General features: G+C 50.2%; 1 protein-coding gene across 1 annotated transcript in view; it reads left to right on the top strand.

Moving 5' to 3' along the window:
* The window catches only part of EAF2 (ELL associated factor 2), a 269229-nt gene that overhangs the window by 76230 nt on the left and 175088 nt on the right, over positions 1 to 17911 (top strand). The gene's annotated exons all lie outside the window — the stretch shown is intronic.

The raw sequence follows: 17911 nt of genomic DNA, 5'->3' as shown, positions 1-17911 counted from the left end.
CTTGACAACTGGCTGTTGAAGGTGGGTTTGCCCCATGCTGCTGTCTTTCACCTTCAGACTAAGGCAGATCTCCTCCATTCGCTGGTGTTCACTATAAACATGCCAAAGGCACACATGACTCCCTCTCAGATGCTTCCTTTCATCGGAGCTGTTCTGGACACAGTGCGGTTTTGGACTTAGCCTGAATATCCTGGACTTGCTGCTCAAGAGGATATGATACCAGTGTTTCACTATCCTGGATTTTGGTGAGAATGACTCTGGCTGTTGGGCCTCATGCATCCTGCTAGTGACAGATGCCAGAAAGCATATGCTGGCTCTGCAGTGGGACATGAAGTTCCAGTGGGTACAGCATCGGGGGAATCGGTCCAACATGGTCCAGATCTCGGAGGGAACTGCAAAAGACCTGCAGTGTTGGCTAACAAACCGTGATTAAGTCAGAGGCAGATTTCTCTCGCTCCCTTCAACTAGATCTCACAGTAGTAACAGATGCCTCACTCCTGGGAAGGGGCAACCATCTGTGAGAGTTGGAGATCAGAGGACTGTGGTCTCTGGCAGAATCCAGACTCCACATCAACTTGCTGGAGCGCCATGCACTCCGGCTAGCATTGAAATTATTTCTTCCCTCTGTCAAGGAGATGTTAGTGCAGGTGTTCAGACCGCACCACTGCCATGTGGTAATGCAACAAGCAGGGTGGGGTGGGGTCATGGACACTTTGGTGGTCAATACAACCCTGGAGGACGGTGTTAAAGCGGCAGTAAGACCGCCAACAGGCCGGCGGTAAAAAAATTGTAATTATAACCGTGGCGGAAACCGCCAACAAAGACAGCCACTTTAACACTCAGACTGCCACGGCGGTACAGACAAACAGCGCGGCGGTCACCGCCAACAGACAGGCGGGAGACAATGTAACGCCCACACTATCACAACCTACCAATCCGCCACCTTTTCCGGGGCGGATTCACCGCAGATAAAAACACGGCAGAAACAGGAATTTCGAAGGGAAAACGCTCTCCTCTACACACTCCACGAGGAAGGAGGGCACCATGGAGCCGGAACTCCATATTCTCCCTGCGATAGTCTTCCTGCTCCTATACGAGGATCGTCAACGCCTGCGGCGAAGACCACGGTGAGTACTGCACCTACGACGTAGGGGAGGAGGGAGGCAAAAACACAGGGACACACGCAACCAACATCCCAACCCTCACCCACTACAACACACACACCAATGCATATATATACATTACAGTAACACCCCACAACCCCCCCTCCCTCCCGGAAGGATGCAAAGACAAAAGGAAATGAGTTGAACCATTGTAATACATCAAAATACAGTAATCAAATATATACAGATATATAGATATATATATACACACACACAATATACACCACAATTAGTAGTGCAGGTATTGCACGACCTCTGGGCCCAAAATGCATGGGCGAGGCCCACACAAGATACCCGATCAAAACGGAGAGAACACTGCAGGGGCATCAGATCGAAATACAACAGGCACCTCAGGGGGAAGGGAAGTGGGGGGCACCTCAGCCGGATGAGTGCATGGCACCAGATCCACGAGGGGGCTCCATGCCCATTGATGTATCCTGGGGAGTGCAAAGCCACAGTCTCTCAAGTCTCTACGGTGCGTGGTTTATCCACTGTACCATTCTGGGGAGTGCAAAGCCACAGTCTCTCAAGTCTCTCTAGTGGGTGGGTTGCCCACTGTACCATCCTGGGGAGTGCAACGCTACAGTCTCTCAAGTCTCTACAGTGGGTGGCTTGCCCACTGGACCATCCTGGGAAGTGCAAAGCCACAGTCTCTCAAGTGGATAACAGTCTCCACTGGTTCTGGAGGGGGCTTTGTGCCCAGAGTGCTGCATCCTGCCAAGGACAGATGGAGTGGATGCTGTTCTCCACTGGTTCTGGAGGGGGCTTTGTGCCCACAGTGCTTCTTCCTGCCAAGGACAGAGGTAGTGGATGCCTTTCTCCACTGGTTCTGGAGGGGGCTTTGTGCCCACAGTGCTTCATCCTGCCAAGGACAGACAGAGTGGATGCTGTTCTCCACTGGTTCTGGAGGGGGACTGGTGCCCAGAGTGCTTCACCCTGTGCAGGACAGATGGAGTGGATGCCTTTCTCCACTGGTTATGGAGGGGGCTTTGTGCTTAGAGTGCTGCATCCTGCCAAGGGCAGACGGAGTGGATGTTGTTCTCCACTGGTTCTGGAGGGGGACTGGTGCCCAGAGTGCAGCACACACCCCGTGACGGTCCCAGTTGCGTCACTGCCCCTGCCGCAAGTGGGCTAGCAGTGCATTCCATGGCGGTCCTTGGCCTGTTCAGCCATCCTTGGCCTGTTCAGCCGTCCTTGGCCTGTTCAGCAGCCATCCTTGGCCTGTTCAGTGGTGCTTGCCAGGGCGGTCCTTCATTGCCCAGCAGGGCTGTGGCTGGCAGTCCTTCATGGGTCAGCTGGGCTGTGGCTTGCGGGGCCCTCCTGGCCAGCTGGGCTGTGGCTGGCGGTATCCTCGTGGCCAGTGACGATGTGGCTGGCCTCCTGGGCAGTGACTCTGGCGGTGGCCTCCTGGCCAGTGACGATGGGGCGGCCTCCTGGGCAGCAGGGATGATGGCGGTCTTCTCCGCAGTGCTGCTGCTCCCAGACTTGGGAGATTTCTTCTGGCCCTTCCCCACCTTGGGAGGAGTCACATCTGAGTCAACACTCCCCCCGGGCCCCTTGTGAGTGGCTTTGCTGGCTGTAGTCTTCCCCCTCTCCCGCCGGGCACTGTCCAACTTCTGGTGCTTCACGGGGGGGGACTGGCTGTGCTCTGGCTCCGTGCCACACTGGCTGGCCTGGTGGCCGGTGCACTCCACATACCTGTTACAACAGGCACCACTGGTCCTGGAGATTTCTTGGCTGAGGTGCTAGTACGGGACCTATGAGTTGGAGGGGGGGGGGTGGGAAATAGGTTAAGGGGGGGGCAGGAAAAATTGTTTGGACACACTGGGACGGGTAGCTTGAGGGGGTTTAGGAGTGGAGGAAGAGGTGGTGGTTGTAGGAGGTGTAACTTTTGTTGATTTGGGTGCAGGTGCATGGGGTGGAGGCTGTCATGAGGTGGATGGCTGTTGGGTGGGTGTGTGCCTGCGTTTGTGTAGAGGGGGTGTCACAGACACACTGGGAGAGCACACAGGGGATGTGGAAATGGTAGTGGGGGTGGTGACTGCATGTGAGCGGGGTGTGGTGGTGGGTGTGCTGGTACGGGACGTAATTGTAAATTGTAATTGTAATCGTATTTATATAGCGCTTACTACCCCTGACGAGGCGTCGAAGCGCTTTTCGATGAGTAGCACGCTACTCCGGTACCCAACAAGAATTAGTGATGGATTAGTATAATTTAATAAGGAGTACAGTTTTAGTATTATTATGAGTTAATTTGAGTTGCGGATATGAGAGTTTGTTAGTTAGATTGACTGGAGTAATGGAGGGGTGGAGGAGGAAAGAAATCCAGAAGTGTTAATTGGGAGTTTATCCTTCATTTACTCAATCCAAAGGCTTGAGATGAATAAAAGGGGAGCGGAGGGGAAAGAGGATGTGGAAGGGTTAGGGAGAGCATAGTAGCAGGGTGAGATGAATGCAGGAAAATTTAGTAGGGTTGTGTGGGAGGTCACAGAGGTAGAGTGAGGTTTGGTGAGTTAGATGTGGAGGTGGAGGGAAGAGCTTAGGCAGAGATATTTAGGAGATGAAAGTGGTCGAAGGGATTTGGGATGAGTCCGAGTGAGAATGGAGGATAGTTTGATAGAGACATGACATAAGAGTGATGAGTAGATAAGATTGATAAAAAGAGAGCAGAAATTCATTCATAGATATCTAGTATAACAACCCAAAAAAAAGTGGCTGTAGTGGTAGTGCATGAAGGTGTGAGTGTAGACGAGACTGTGAGGGAGGAGGGAGACGAGGAGGGGGATCCAGTGGAGGCAGTGGATGTTGGTGTGTCTGTATGTGTGTGATGCTTGCGTGAGTGCCTGTGGGATGTGTGGTGCCTATGTTTGCCTGAGCTTACCTTGTGTGGTGAGGTGTGTGCAGGCTGGTCTGATGGTGTGCTTGGGCTAGGTTGGGGTACAGGGGATTGGGTCTGGGTGGAGGAAGTTGGAGGGGGGAGGCTAGACACAGGGACTATAGCTGCCATCAGTGCTGAGGCCAGAGTTTGCAGGGTTCGATGAAGGACAGCCTGACCAGAATGAATGCCTTCCAGGAATGTATTTGTGTTGCAATTCCCTTTCTACACCCTGGATGGCATTCAAAATGGTAGACTGCCCAACAGTGAGGGACCTGAGGAGGTCAATGGCATCCTCGCTGAGGGCAGCAGAGGTGGCAGGGGCTGAGGTGCCTGGGGCGAAGGTGATGCCCACCCTCCTGGGTGAGCGGGCACGGGGCAAAGGCTGAGGGGCTGCTGGGAGGGCAGTGCTGGTAGGGGGGGTGGCGGCTGTACCTGTAGAAGTGGGGGGCACAGATTTTGCCGCCACCACAAGGCAGCTTCCATCGGAGGATGAGTCCGTGTCGCTGGTTGCAGATCCTGTGACCGCCGTGGTGCTCCCCTCGCCCTCTGTCCCACTAGTGTATTCTGAGTCCATGGTGTGGCCCTCCATGGCCATGTGGGATGCAGCTCCCTCGTGCTCCGGTGCCACTGTACCTCCGTCTGATGATGATGCACACAAGAACAGGGAGACCACAAAAGGGGGGGGAGGAACGGCAGAAGAAAGACAGGTTGAGTGCATGGCTTACCGCTACCGTTGGCGGACAATACAGACACAGCAGCCCCCTGCACTACGTCGCGCTATTGGGCTGTACAGATGCAATTCCTGGGAAATGGCCTACAAGGCTATGGACGACATCTGCACACATAGATGACACAGGGGCATGAATACCTGTACTTGGCACTCTACAGAGGTGGGGTGGGGTACCACATGGCCTACGCATTACGGAGGGGCCTAGCCTACGGAACTCGCCCTGGCCTAGGGAAACCCACAGCCCTCCTCCCCCACCCAGACACCTTCACTGCGCGCAAAGTCAGCTGAATGATGTTGTACTCACCCCCTTGTGTCTGCTGTGATGCCCTCAAGCGCCCATCCAACTCAGAGTAGGCCACCACCAGGATCCGGCACATCAGGGGGGTCATGTTTCGACGGGCACCCCTCCCATGTTGGGTGGCCATCCCCAGCTGAGCCTCCGCCGTCTTCCTGCTCCAGCGGCGAATGTCCTCCCATCTTTTGCGGCAGTGGATGCTCAGTCTGTGGTGGACCCCCAGGGTCCGGACGTCCTTGGCGATGGCACGCCAAATATCTTTCTTCTGGTGGGCACTGACCTACATGACATGTACAGGGGAAGAAGAGTAGTCATTAACAACTGCACCGTCTAAGTGACTGGCCCACATCCCTACCCTTGCCATGTGGCACATGCATTCACAGTCCTTCATGCACGCAGAACTGTGCCCCCTTCATTCTTACAACCAGCCCTCACCACACAGGCATAGCCCATACAACGTCCTCCCTGTGTACTTACCTGTTGGTCTGTACTGGGGAGGACCCCGTCCCTGAGCTTCTCCAACTCCTCTGCAGTGAAGGCAGGGGCCCTTTCCCCAGACACACGAGCCATTGTCTCTTCCAGACCGAGGTCACAGCAGCACTTGCAGTGTAGGTCCTCTCCTTTCGAAGATCAGGTATCGAGTGATTAAACAGCTAGAAAATGGCGGTCACGTGCGCGGCGGTGCGTACCATCACCGCCGGCGTACATCGTCATTGGCTCCTGGGACCCATAGGGTCCATTGTTAACCAATGCAGCATTGCGCCGCGGTCTTCGACCACCTTCCGCGACTGTGTACAACGCCAGCGCAGTTACCTCACATCCCATTGTCCCAGTTTAGAGGTCAGGCAGACGCCATTTCAGTGGCCCAAATGTCCTAATTACCAACTGCGTCACACCTACCTAGGCCTAGTCTCACAACACAAATACAGGCCACATTTTGTGTATGAATGGTGTTCTGTGTAGACTGTGGGTACATACCTCTGAGTTGTTTGACTCTGTGGTCGCTGTTGTCCTTCCTAGGCACCGTCCGCTGGGACATGTGAGGAGATGGCGGAATCCTCCGGTGTACCGACCGCTGGTGGACCTGTCGACATTGGAGGAAAGAAGTTTGATCATCACCTACAGGTTTGACCGTGCCACAATCCAGGAACTGTGTACCCAGTTGGAGCCTGACCTGATGTCGGCAATCCACCATCCCACTGGAATCCCCCCCTCAAGTGCAGGTGCTGTCAGTGCTCCATTTCCTAGCAAGTGGGTCATTTCAAACAACAGTGGCCATGGCATCAGGGATGTCCCAGACTATGTTTTCCAACGTATTGTCCAGAGTGTTGTCTGCCCTTCTGGAACACATGCAGAGCTACATCGTTTTCCCTCAGGTGGAGGACTTACCTACAGTTAAAGGTGACTTCTATGCCCTTGGGCATATCCCTAACATCATAGGTGCCATTGATGGGACCCATGTAGCTCTGGTCCCCCCCCCCCCCCCCCACAGGAGTGAACAGGTGTACAGGAACCGGAAGAGTTATCATTCCATGAATGTACAGATGGTGTGTTTGGCAGACCAGTACATCTCCCAGGTAAATGCTATGTTCCCTGGCTCTGTGCATGACGCCTACATCCTGCGGAATAGCAGCATCATTTATGTGATAGGTCAACTCCAGAGGCACTGGGTGTGGCTATTAGGGGACTCTGGTTACCCCAACGTGTCATGGCTACTGACCCCAGTGAGGAATCCCAGGACCAGGGCAGAGGAACGCTACAATGAGGCCCATGGGCGGACTAGGAAGGTGATCGAACGGACCTTCGGCCTCCTGAAGGCCAGGTTCAGGTGCCTCCATATGACAGGTGGTTCCCTATTCTACTCACCAAAGAAGGTGTGCCAGATCATCGTGGCCTGCTGTATGCTTCACAACTTGGCTTTGCGACGACAGGTGCCTTTTCTGCAGGTGGATGGTCCAGATGGCGGTGTTGTGGCAGCTGTGGAGCCTGTGGACAGTGATGAGGAGGAAGCAGAGGAAGAAGACATTGACAACAGGGACTCGGTTATCCAGCAATATTTCCAGTGACACACAGGTGAGAAAACATTCCTGCCTACTACAAGTACTTTCACACTTCTACCTCTATCCTGTCTGTCGATTTCAACCAGTATATGGTCACTGAGTTGCACATTTCCCTTACGGTTTCACAGGTGTGGTTTCCAACGTGTGTCATCTGCTTAGATTCCTCATGGACTTGAGATGTGTGACATAGGTATGTTGACATTACATTTGAAACAGCATTTTGTCACTGTCCTTGCTAATACACATTTTCGAAATCAGACTGACTCCAGATTGTTTTGTGCTTCAAGGGTGTTTATTGAAGTGCTCAATATCGGAGGGGGGTTGTAAAATGGTGAGGGGTGATGGTGGAGGAATGTCCATGGCAGAGTCCAGTCTATTAGTCTCACAGGTGCATTGCCCATATGGGCATAGGAAGTGGAGCTGGGGCAGTTCCAATATGGAGAGGGTTACAAAGTGGGACAGTGGGTTGACAATCAGGGTGGTCTCATTTCTTGGCAGGGGTCTTGGCATCGTGCTCTGTCCTGTTCCTGGATCTCAGGGACCGCTTGCGGGGTGGTTCTCCCTCTGCAGGGGGTGGGGTGCTGGTGTGGTGGTCCTGTGGCGGTGCCTCCTGTCCACTAGCGCCGGCAGAGGTGGTGGGCAGTTCATCATCCATGCTAGTGTCAGGGGCCCCTTGGAGTGCCACAGTGTCCCTCCTGGTGTTCACAAGTTCCTTCAGCACCCCGACGATGGTGCCCAGGGTGGAGCTGATGCTTCTGAGTTCCTCCCTGAACCCCAAATACTGTTCCTCCTGCATGCACTGGGTCTCCTGAAACTTGGCCAGGACCGTTGCCATTGTCTCCTGGGAGTGGTGGTATGCTCCCATGATGGAGGAGAGGGCCTCGTGGAGAGTGGGTTCCTTGGCATGCCCGCCCCGTGTCGCACGGCAGCCCTCCCAGTTCCCCTGTGTTCCTGTGCCTCTGTCCCCTGGACCGTGTGCCCACTGCCACTGCCACTGCCCCCAGGTCCTTGTTGTTGTTGTTGGGGTGGTGGGTTATCCTGGGTTCCCTTGTAGTGGTGGACACACAGCTGATTGACGTGTCCTGGGGACGGAGGTATGGGCCCGCTGGGTGGGTGCTGTGTTGGTGTTACCAGAGGGTGGAAGGTCTGTGGTGGGCTGTGCCTGTGTGAGGGGAACCGACTGCCCCGAGGCCCACGATGGTCCGGGCTGGTCATCTAGATCCAGTTGGACAGAGCTGCTGTCATCACTGTTGGCCTCTTCTATGGGTGGGGTGGAGATGTCTGGACCCTCCTGTCTGGTGACATTGGGTAGGAGTCCTGCAGGGGTGTAAAAACATTATTATTGCATCTGTGTGTGTCATGGTGTGCAGTGGGTGGGTGACCGTGTACCCCAGCGCTAGAATTCCTGTGTGGGGGCTTGTGTGATGATGGTTGAGGGGGGTGTTATGGGTATGTGCAGTGGGCATGCTTTAGTGATGGGTGTCCATGCTTTGTTGTGTGTTGCAGGGCTTGGTGTTGGGATGTGTGGTTTGTGTTATTAGTACATTTGTGAGGAGTTGGAGTGATAGGGGAGGGGGCGAGGGTGGGGGTCTGTGATAGCATGCAGGTAGGGTGGTGGATATAATAGTTAAATGTTTGTCTTACCAGAGTCCATTCCTCCACCGACTCCTGCAAGGCCCCCCCCGGATGCAGAATCGCCAAGACCTGCTCCTCCCATGTTAGTTGTGGGTAAGGAGGTGGGGGTCCACCGCCAGTCCGCTGAACCACGATGTGGTGTCTTGAGACCACGGAACGCACCTTCCCCCGTAGGTTGTTCCACCTCTTCCTGATGTCATCCCTATTTCTAGGGTGCTGTCCCACTGCGTTGACCCTGTCGACTATTCTTCTCCATAGCTCCATCTTCCTTGCAATTGAGGTGTGCTGCACCTGTGCTCCAAATACCTGTGGCTCTACCCGGATGATTTCCTCCACCGTGACCCTGAGCTCCTCCTCCAAGAAACTGGGGTGTCTTTGCCGTGCCATGGGGTGGTGTAGGTGATGCGTGGGGTGGTGTGTGTGGTGATAAGTGTGGTGATATGTAGTGGTGTGTTGTGTGAGATGCGTGGAAGTTGTGTGGGTGATGGTGTTGAGTGCCTGTGGCTGCTAGTTTGTGGATGGTGGTGTCTGTCTCTGGCCTTCTTTCGGGAAATTTATGGTCGTGGGGGTTTGTGGGTGTGGGTTTTATATTGTATTGGGTGTGTGGGAGTGGTGTGTGTATGTGTATCAGGTGTGTGTATTTCGAATTGTCCAATGTGGCGGTGTTTTGTATGTGTGTGTGTGTATTTTGAGCGCGGCGGTGTGTACCACCAATGGCATACCGTGTTTGAAAGACCGCCGCGTGGATTTGTGGGTCGTGATAGCATGGGCGTATTCCTGTTGGCGTGACGGTGGAGGTTTTGTTTTCGCCAGTTTATCACTGACCTTTGGTGTGGCGGACTTGTGTGGGTGTCTGAATTTTGTCGGATTTCGAGATGTGGGTCGTAATCGCTGTGGCGGATTTCCGCGGCTACGGCGGTGTGTTGGCAGTTTTCTGCACGGCGGTAAGCGGCTTTTACCGCCAATGTTGTAATGACCCCCTTTGTCTGTGTCTCGGGACATGGCTGTAACAGCAGGGCATAACCTTGGTGTTCAACACCTAGCAGGTTCTCTGAATGCCAGGGTAGACTCAGCTGTTGATGCCTAGTGAATCACGAGTGGCGTCTTCATTCAGAGGTGTCACAAGGACTCCATCAGCAGTGAGGAGAGCCTCGGTTAGATCTGTTAGCCTCCGAAGAGAACAGGCAATGTCAGCAGTTTTGCATGTTAAAGTTTCCAAGGCGGCTATCGCTTTTCATTTCGAGTGGAGTTCAGGCTACCTGTACGCTTTCTGCCCATATCACTCCTGCCCAGAGTTCTCAAGAAGATCAGGAACGACCGGGCCCAAGTTATCCTTGTAGCTCCGGCCTGGGCATCAATAATCTAGTATTCCAAGCTTCTGAAAATGAGCATCGATCCTCCGATCAGGCTGTACCTTTGGGAGGATCTTCTGTTGCAGCAGCAGGGGGAGGGCTCTGTGCCCAAACTTGTCAACTTTGCTTCTTCTTGCGTGGAGTTTGATCAGCGACAGTTGATAGCTTTTGACCTTCCTGCCAAAGCCTGTATTGTTACTTTGGCAGCCAGGCGTTTCTCCACTAAAGCAGGTATACACCAGTCAATGGCAACATTTTTTTAAATATTGTATAAAAAATTCTACCAACCCTCGTTCTGCCTCTTTCTGATATTCTTCTTTGTTCTCACCCTTGCCCAGCAGGGCTGTGCTCAGAGCACTCTTGGAGTTCTCTCTCTGCTCTCTTCTGCTTTCCGGCAGCTGTCTGACCAACCCTCTTTAAGTGCCCTATTGCAAATAGGTTTCTCAAAGGACTTGTACATATGTTTCCCCCTAAACCCTTTGTTATGCCTCAGTGAGATCTTAATTTAGCCGTTGCATACCTCATGTGTGCTCCATTTGAGCTGATGCACAGCTGTCCCCTCTGGCTGCTTACCTTCAGGACCGCCTTTTAAATGGTAATAACATCTGCCCGGTGGATGAATGAGCTTCAGGCTTTATCATCCAAGCCTCCCTTTCTTACTGTGTTCCCTAACAAAGTGGTGCTTCGCACATGGGCCTCTTTCCTTCTGAAAGTGATGACCCCATTCCAATTGGGACAATCTGCCTCCCTACCCACCTTTTATGCTCCTCCACATCCCTCCAAGGAAAAGGAGCAACTAGATTGTTTGCACCCAGAAAGAGCATTGTTGTTTTCCCTTGATCGCACGGACCTAAAAAAGGTCAGGCAGTACAGAAACAAACCATTTTGTGCTGGGTCGTTCTCTGTATCAAGATCTGCTATGCCCTGGCTAAAAGAAAGCAGCTTCTTTAAGAGGTGAAGGGCCCATTACACCAGAGTAAATGCTGCAACTACAGCGTTAGCTAGAGGAGTCCCAGTCCTAGACATCTGCCAGGCAGCAACGTGGGTGTCCCTGCATATGTTTGCCAAACACTACTGCCTGTACAGTCAAGTCCTCAGGGATGGGCATTTTCCCCTTTCGTCCTGCAGGACTTTCTAGCTTTGAAAATTTGTCCGCAGCCCACCACCAGTTTGATATGGCTTGGGTATCTATTTAAAGGTAAGTAATCTGCAGCTAGAAGTCTCGATCAGATGAACAAGTTACTTTGGTAACACATTATCTGGTAGAGACTAAAGCTGCAGATTCCTTACACCCACCAATGCTTTCCCGCTATGCAGACAGATTTCTAGGGTTAGGGTTAATCCCTTCCAGTGCCCTAGTTTGGAGACACATTCATCAGTTTTTTTCATGGCTCTGCGCTCCTGGCATGGAAAGTCGTGAAAAGTAACTGACATCTTTATTCCTTGGTGGCATCTATATAGGTGACCACGACATCACTTCCGGCACTGACGATGCAACATGGAACCAAACAAAGCCACTCAACGGCGTGCTTGGGTACTGCTCACGCAAAGGTTTCCGGGTTCCAGTCTGACGTCTGGGAAATTCAAAGGTAAGGAATCTGCACCTAGATATAGTCTTCAACAGATAATGTGTTAATAAGTAACTTGTTCTTTAATACGTTCAAAACAAATTATACACTAGCTTATAACATTCCCACACATTGTGTGCTTTATACTTATTAGTAAAACTATATGTAGTTGCAAATATAGTGGTAATTTCAAATGAAGATGTTTGTAATGCCAATGCTATCATACTATGCATACACTTTACCCCACTCTACTCTGCACCACTTCACACCACTTTACGCTGCATCACTGCACTCTGCTCAGCCCCATGCCACTTAATTCGACATGCCTTCACTCTACACTGTGCCAATGCACTCTGCCCCACACTACTCTACTATGCCCCACTGCACTTTTTTGCCACTGCACTGTAAACCAATCCACTCTGTTCTACTTCGCACCACTGCACTCTACAACACTTCACTATTCTCTGAATCATTCTACTCTGCGCCATTCCACTGTACTCCCTGCAGTCTATCCTATGCCCCTTCACTATACCCCGCTGCTCTCTGCGCCCCTCCATTCTCTGCAGATGCACTCTGCACCAATGCAATGTTCACCACTTTACTCAAAACCAATACACTCTATGCCACTGCACTCTATGCCAATCTACTCTGCACCACCACTCTTTGCCCCCTTACTCTACTCTACAACATTCTATGCCCCGGCTCTCAACACCACTTTACTGTGCACAACTTTGCGCCATTGAACGCTGCACTATTGCACTCTCCCACTCATGCCCTCTAAAGTCACACTACTCTACTCAGCACCTAAGCACTCTATGCCACTAAACTCTGCAACTCGCTGCACCCTGCCTGCTGCTTTATTCTGAACCACTCTACACCAGTGAGCTCTACACTAATGCACTTTACGCTACTCTACACTAATGCACTCCACACCACGGTACACTAATACACTTTGCCATTCTACTCTACACTAATTCCCTCTACGCCACTCTCCTCTACACCACTGCACTCTGTCTCTGCTCTCCATGCCACTCCATGCCAGTCTACTCTACTGTGCACCACTGCACTCTAACATTGCACTCTAACCCACTCTACTATGCAAGACTGCACTCTGATTCATTGTACTCCATGCAAATGCGCACTCCACCTCTGAACTCGAGGGCACCGTGCTCTGCACCACTGCAATCTGCCACTGCGCCGCTCAACTCTACTGCACCACTGTATCCTAATCTACTCTGCACTCTACACCACTCCACTCAACCCTGCACCACTTCACTTTTCGCCACTTCACTCTGCTTCAAAACAATCTACTCTATGCCACTCTACTGTGCACCACTGCAAACTACTCTGCACCACTCTATATCACTGCACTCTACGCCAGTGGACTCTGCACTTCGTAAATTCAAAACCAATGCACAGTATGCTAGTCTACTTTGCACCACTGTACTTTACGCCACTTCACTGTAGTCCTCTTTACGACACTCCATGATACGCCTGTCGCTCTTCTCCGTTAAACTCTACTCTGACACTCTCCTCCATTCTGTGCCGCTCTCCTCTACAAAACTCTACCACTCTACGGCATTACTCCACTCTGCGAAGCTCTCCGTAACTCCATCTATGCCACTCCATGCCATTTCTTAGGCTTGCCATTGGAGTGCCTGTGTGTGAAGTTTTAAACTGCCACATAGATCTGGCAAGTGCACCCACTTCCCAGGCCTAAACCCTCCCTTTTTACTACCTGCAAGGTATCCCTAAGGTAGGCCCAAGGTAGCCCTATGGGCAGGGTGCAGAGTATTTAAAAAGTGGGACATGTAATGGTGTGTTTTGCATGTCCTGGTAGTGGAATACTGCTAATTTCGGTTTTAACTATTGCAAGGCCTACCTCTCCCACAGGTTAACATTGGCATTGTCTTAAAATATCTTTCAAGTGTCATTTCCCTTTGGGAGCCATGTGGAGGTTGGGGGTCTTGGAACTCACAATTTAAAAATGCATCTTTTGCTGAAGTTGGTTTTCGAATTGTATCATCCCCACACACAAGTCCCATTACATTGGGAAGCCACTACTAGATACAGCCTTCGCCTTGTACAAAGCTCTTCAGAGAGGCCATTCCCTCGTCATAACCAAGACCTGTTACGTGGGCAAGCCCCTCCTCTATTGCACACAGCCTTTCCCCTGTTCAAAAACCTATGATCCAAAGGCAAGTTCCTAGCCACACCCAAGCCCCATTCCAGGGGCAAGCCCCTTCTATGCACAGTGTTCACCCTGTGCACTACCTATGATCCAGAGGCCAGTCCCTCACCACACCCTAGCACCACTACGTAAGCAAGACATGTGCACAACTCTTTCGTAACAAGTTAGTCCTCTTGACCCCAGTTACCCATTACGCAGTCAAGCCCCTACTGTGCACAGCCTTCACGGACCTCCCTCCATTCAAACAACAAAGCCTCATTAGATAGCCAAGCCACTATTACGCACAGTCTTTGCTAAGCTCTTCATGGAGAGACCATTCCCTCCAGACACCTATTCTCAAAAAGGTGGCTAGACCCATACTATACACAGCTTCATCCCTGTGCAGAATGTTACTATCTACTGTGCTTTCTCAGTGCACTGGCACACTTTATGCAGCCTTTGCGGCAACGCAGTCAACCTTGCGCTATGGTACAATGGTATCTGTTAAAATCAGGACAGTTTTAGTGCAGGAAGGAGCCCATTCTTTCACAAAAACTATTCCTTAAGATTGTTTCCTGAGTTTGTGTGTATTGTAGAATGTAGCACACATGTAAAGAGAAAAAATAACTATCTATCCCTTTTACGTCAGCCTCTGGGAGCTGCTGGATTTTGATGCAAATCCTTTTCTACAAGTCACTGTAAATCTGGATTTGCCTCAAAGTCCATTGGCGGATGCACAGGAAGGCCAATACACCAATGATGGAATTCGACCCTTGAAGCAAAATAAGTGTCTTGCACTACACTGGAATACTTTTAGTTATAAACCAACAGAAATACTGATTTCAGAAGGTTTATAAATATGAACGTGAATTTTGTGTCGGCACTGCATTTAAAAAAATAATGCAAACCTGAAGCAAATCTATAATTACCTCTCACAAAAAACTATTATAAGTGTTTTAGTTTAACTTCAACTTATAACAATAGGCTTATCATATATTATGCATAGAATGATACAGCAGGCTATTATGATGCGCTTACATAAAACAGACATGACAAAAATTAAATTTTTCTATTTAAGCCATTAAAGATTCTTCTGCAAAGAAGGAATCGTTTCTTACCTGTAATTCCAGTTGTCTTGTAGGGGTATTTCCATGATAGTCATAAGCTTTAAGTATTTCCGCCTGCCTGCGGGGACCCCGGAGCATTTTTTCCAATATAACTTCTTAAGTGTTCATGTTCGCCTTACTTCAGGAAGGCCTGCAAAGTCACTTAAGAATGTCAAAATGCAGCCTAAAGAGAGAGGCTACAGTATCCAAAATTCTTCATTTTTTTGCTTTAAGAAAGACAAATAGCTAAGATATATGCATTCAAATGCATAAATGAGTTGAAAGTTTAACAGAAAAAATCTTCAGAAACCTTTTTGTAATGCAAAATAAGGATGAAGGGGTGCAGGGCAGTGTAGCCCATAGGCTGCCATTATAAATGAAGAAAAAGGTGACTGTCTTTAAGAACAGCTAGACCTCCAGTATCCCATCATGCCTAGAGAGGCTGTTACCTCAGTTCTTTTTGTAAGCAGTCCTAGCTGAGAGTAATGGCATACCTGAGATACTATTTTGTCTACTCCACCAGGGAGGAAGGAGGGTTGCTTATGCCTGTCATGGAAATACCCCTACGAGAGAACTGGAGTTACAGGTAAGGAACTATTCCTTCTCTTGTAGGGGATTTCCATGTATAGGCAAAGAATTGAATAGAATAGCAAACCCATCCTATAAACAGCAGAGGAGTAGACAGTACAATAATGAAATTTGCTATCAGAGTCCAGTTTGAAAATGCCACTTTCAGAAAGTGAGCATTGCCTTGCTTAACCATTCTGTCTCTCTGCATGTTTGCTGAATACATGTCTGGGTCAGGATGACAGTAGGGCAGTGTGTACATTCACTCTAGACAGTTACAGAAAGGAAGCTGAGGTATGCCCTGCTTATCCTGATGGCCCAGCACCAGGCTGGATTGGTCTTCCTGAGCTAGAATGGTGGGAGAAGCTGATACTAGCACCTGAATAGGGCTGTGCCTTTCCTCACCCAAAGCAGTCTCCAACCCTTGGAGTGCGTTTGGGGCTAGGACAGAGAGAGGCATGGTCTTGTGCACTACAAAGACTTATCTTTGAGGTGTCTGCTTCATAAACCGAAATGGGTATAAGTACTGGACCTCTGACACCACATAGTTAAAACCCTTCTGGACTGAGGAACTTCTGCCAGAAAGAGCGGGATGCTGTAGGAGCGACTGACACTGCCTGTTGCTTTGTTGTACCGGCCTGCTGCTGGCTGCGTCTGTCCTGCTTCTGTCCTGGGAGTGAAAGGACTGTACTTCGCTTTCTACATCTTGCTTCCAAAGGTTCTCCAAGGGCTTGGACTGAGTGCCTCATGTTAAGAAGGCTCAGGAACATCAAAGACTTCACCTGCCAGTGCCTGGGCTCTCCTGCTTGGGTGTCTTGACTTGCCAAGTGTTGCCAATTCCAGTTCCTGGGCCTTGGTTCTGAGTTATGGTGCAACAAGGAAGAAACTAGTGCATCGACTTCCAGAACTACTTTGGAACCGTTGCCACTCTCTGACCCCGTATTGCTGCCTGCACTGGAGCTGTGGTCCTAGCTGAGTGCAACGACTGGGATTTACAGCACAGGGTCAACGCCGCCACATCACCTCTGAGGTCCTGCCACAGTGAGAGTGCAATGTCACTGACGTTGGTGGCTCTTAATGCTGCAGCAGCACCTGTGGCCCAGGTGGGGTGATTGTGATGTAGTGAAGTTGACGCCTTGCTTCTTGACCTGCTGGATTCATTGATTTCTCCCCCCCAATCTTTTTGGAAAGTAATGCCACTTTTCCACCAATGCTGCATCACCTCCCCTGTACAGCAAGGAACCAGTGCCTCACCTCCCCTGTAGCAATAAGGAAAGGACACCTCACCTTCCAGACACTATGCAGTATCTGTTTCATCTTCGTTGTACAAGGTACTCTAACAGAGGTTAATAGGACTCCGTGGCTGGCCCGCTCTCCCTCGTGGTTGGCGCTGAATAACGGAAGCAACTCCGTCAAGCCGTTTTGATAGTCCCAGCTACGCTGTGCGTTTATAAACGCCATGCTATATTTAATCTTTGATAATTCGTATCTTGAATATGTTGGATGCTTGTTGTTTTGGCCTTTTTTCACTCCGATAAATATTGGCTATTTTTCTAAACTGGTGTAGAGTCCTTTTATAGTATTTTCAGTGTGTGTGTACATACTTCACACAATGCCTCTGAGATAAGCCAGACTGCTGGTGCCAAGCTACCAAGGGGATGAGCAAGGGTTACCTTTGCTCTGACTCCTTTACCCTGTCTAGAGTGAAGGTCTGTACTTGGAAAGGGTGCAAATCAAAGCAAACTAGAGACCCCATTTCTAAGAGAGTTTACACAATCCCAAAATATATACGACTTTAAAGTTTTACTTGTAAAAGCCCGTCTGGTGATCTGAGTATCTGGCCTGTTCAGTGGTCTTACTCTAGGCAGCAAAGTGGTTAAATCTGCTTCCATTTCATGGATAGTTTTATTATTATTTTTTTTTATTTTTTATTGTTTTGTATTTCTACATATATTAGTGTTTTGGCTTCTCCGAGACTTCATACTTATCCCAGCCTTCGAAAGATATATTCTTATTTCTGGCATTAATATATGGATAGTTCTGCATGCTTTCTGTAGGAATTATTGCAGGCCCATTTTCCAGGAAAAATAGGTATTGAAGGCCAAACGTCTGTGCACTTTCTGTGATGCTTGTCTGGGTGAATACTGCTTATACACCCCCACACCGGTTTACGATTTTAAGCTGTGTTATCGCTTTCCCAACCATCTGGGAGGTTGAGAGAACCAGACGACTGAGGGAAGAAAAATTGCCTTTGTGGTATTATTGGTATTCTCGTCTTGTCTCTCTAACACCCATCCAACTTCCCCTCAATAGGCATAAACTTTACTACAACCTTGCCTCAGAGGCAACATGTAAATTGGGTGTGGCAATTGGTGACCCTTCTAAAG

Source organism: Pleurodeles waltl, chromosome 3_1, assembly GCF_031143425.1.
Source record: "Pleurodeles waltl isolate 20211129_DDA chromosome 3_1, aPleWal1.hap1.20221129, whole genome shotgun sequence".
NCBI lineage: Eukaryota > Metazoa > Chordata > Amphibia > Caudata > Salamandridae > Pleurodeles > Pleurodeles waltl.
This window is presented reverse-complemented; position numbering and strand designations above follow the sequence as displayed.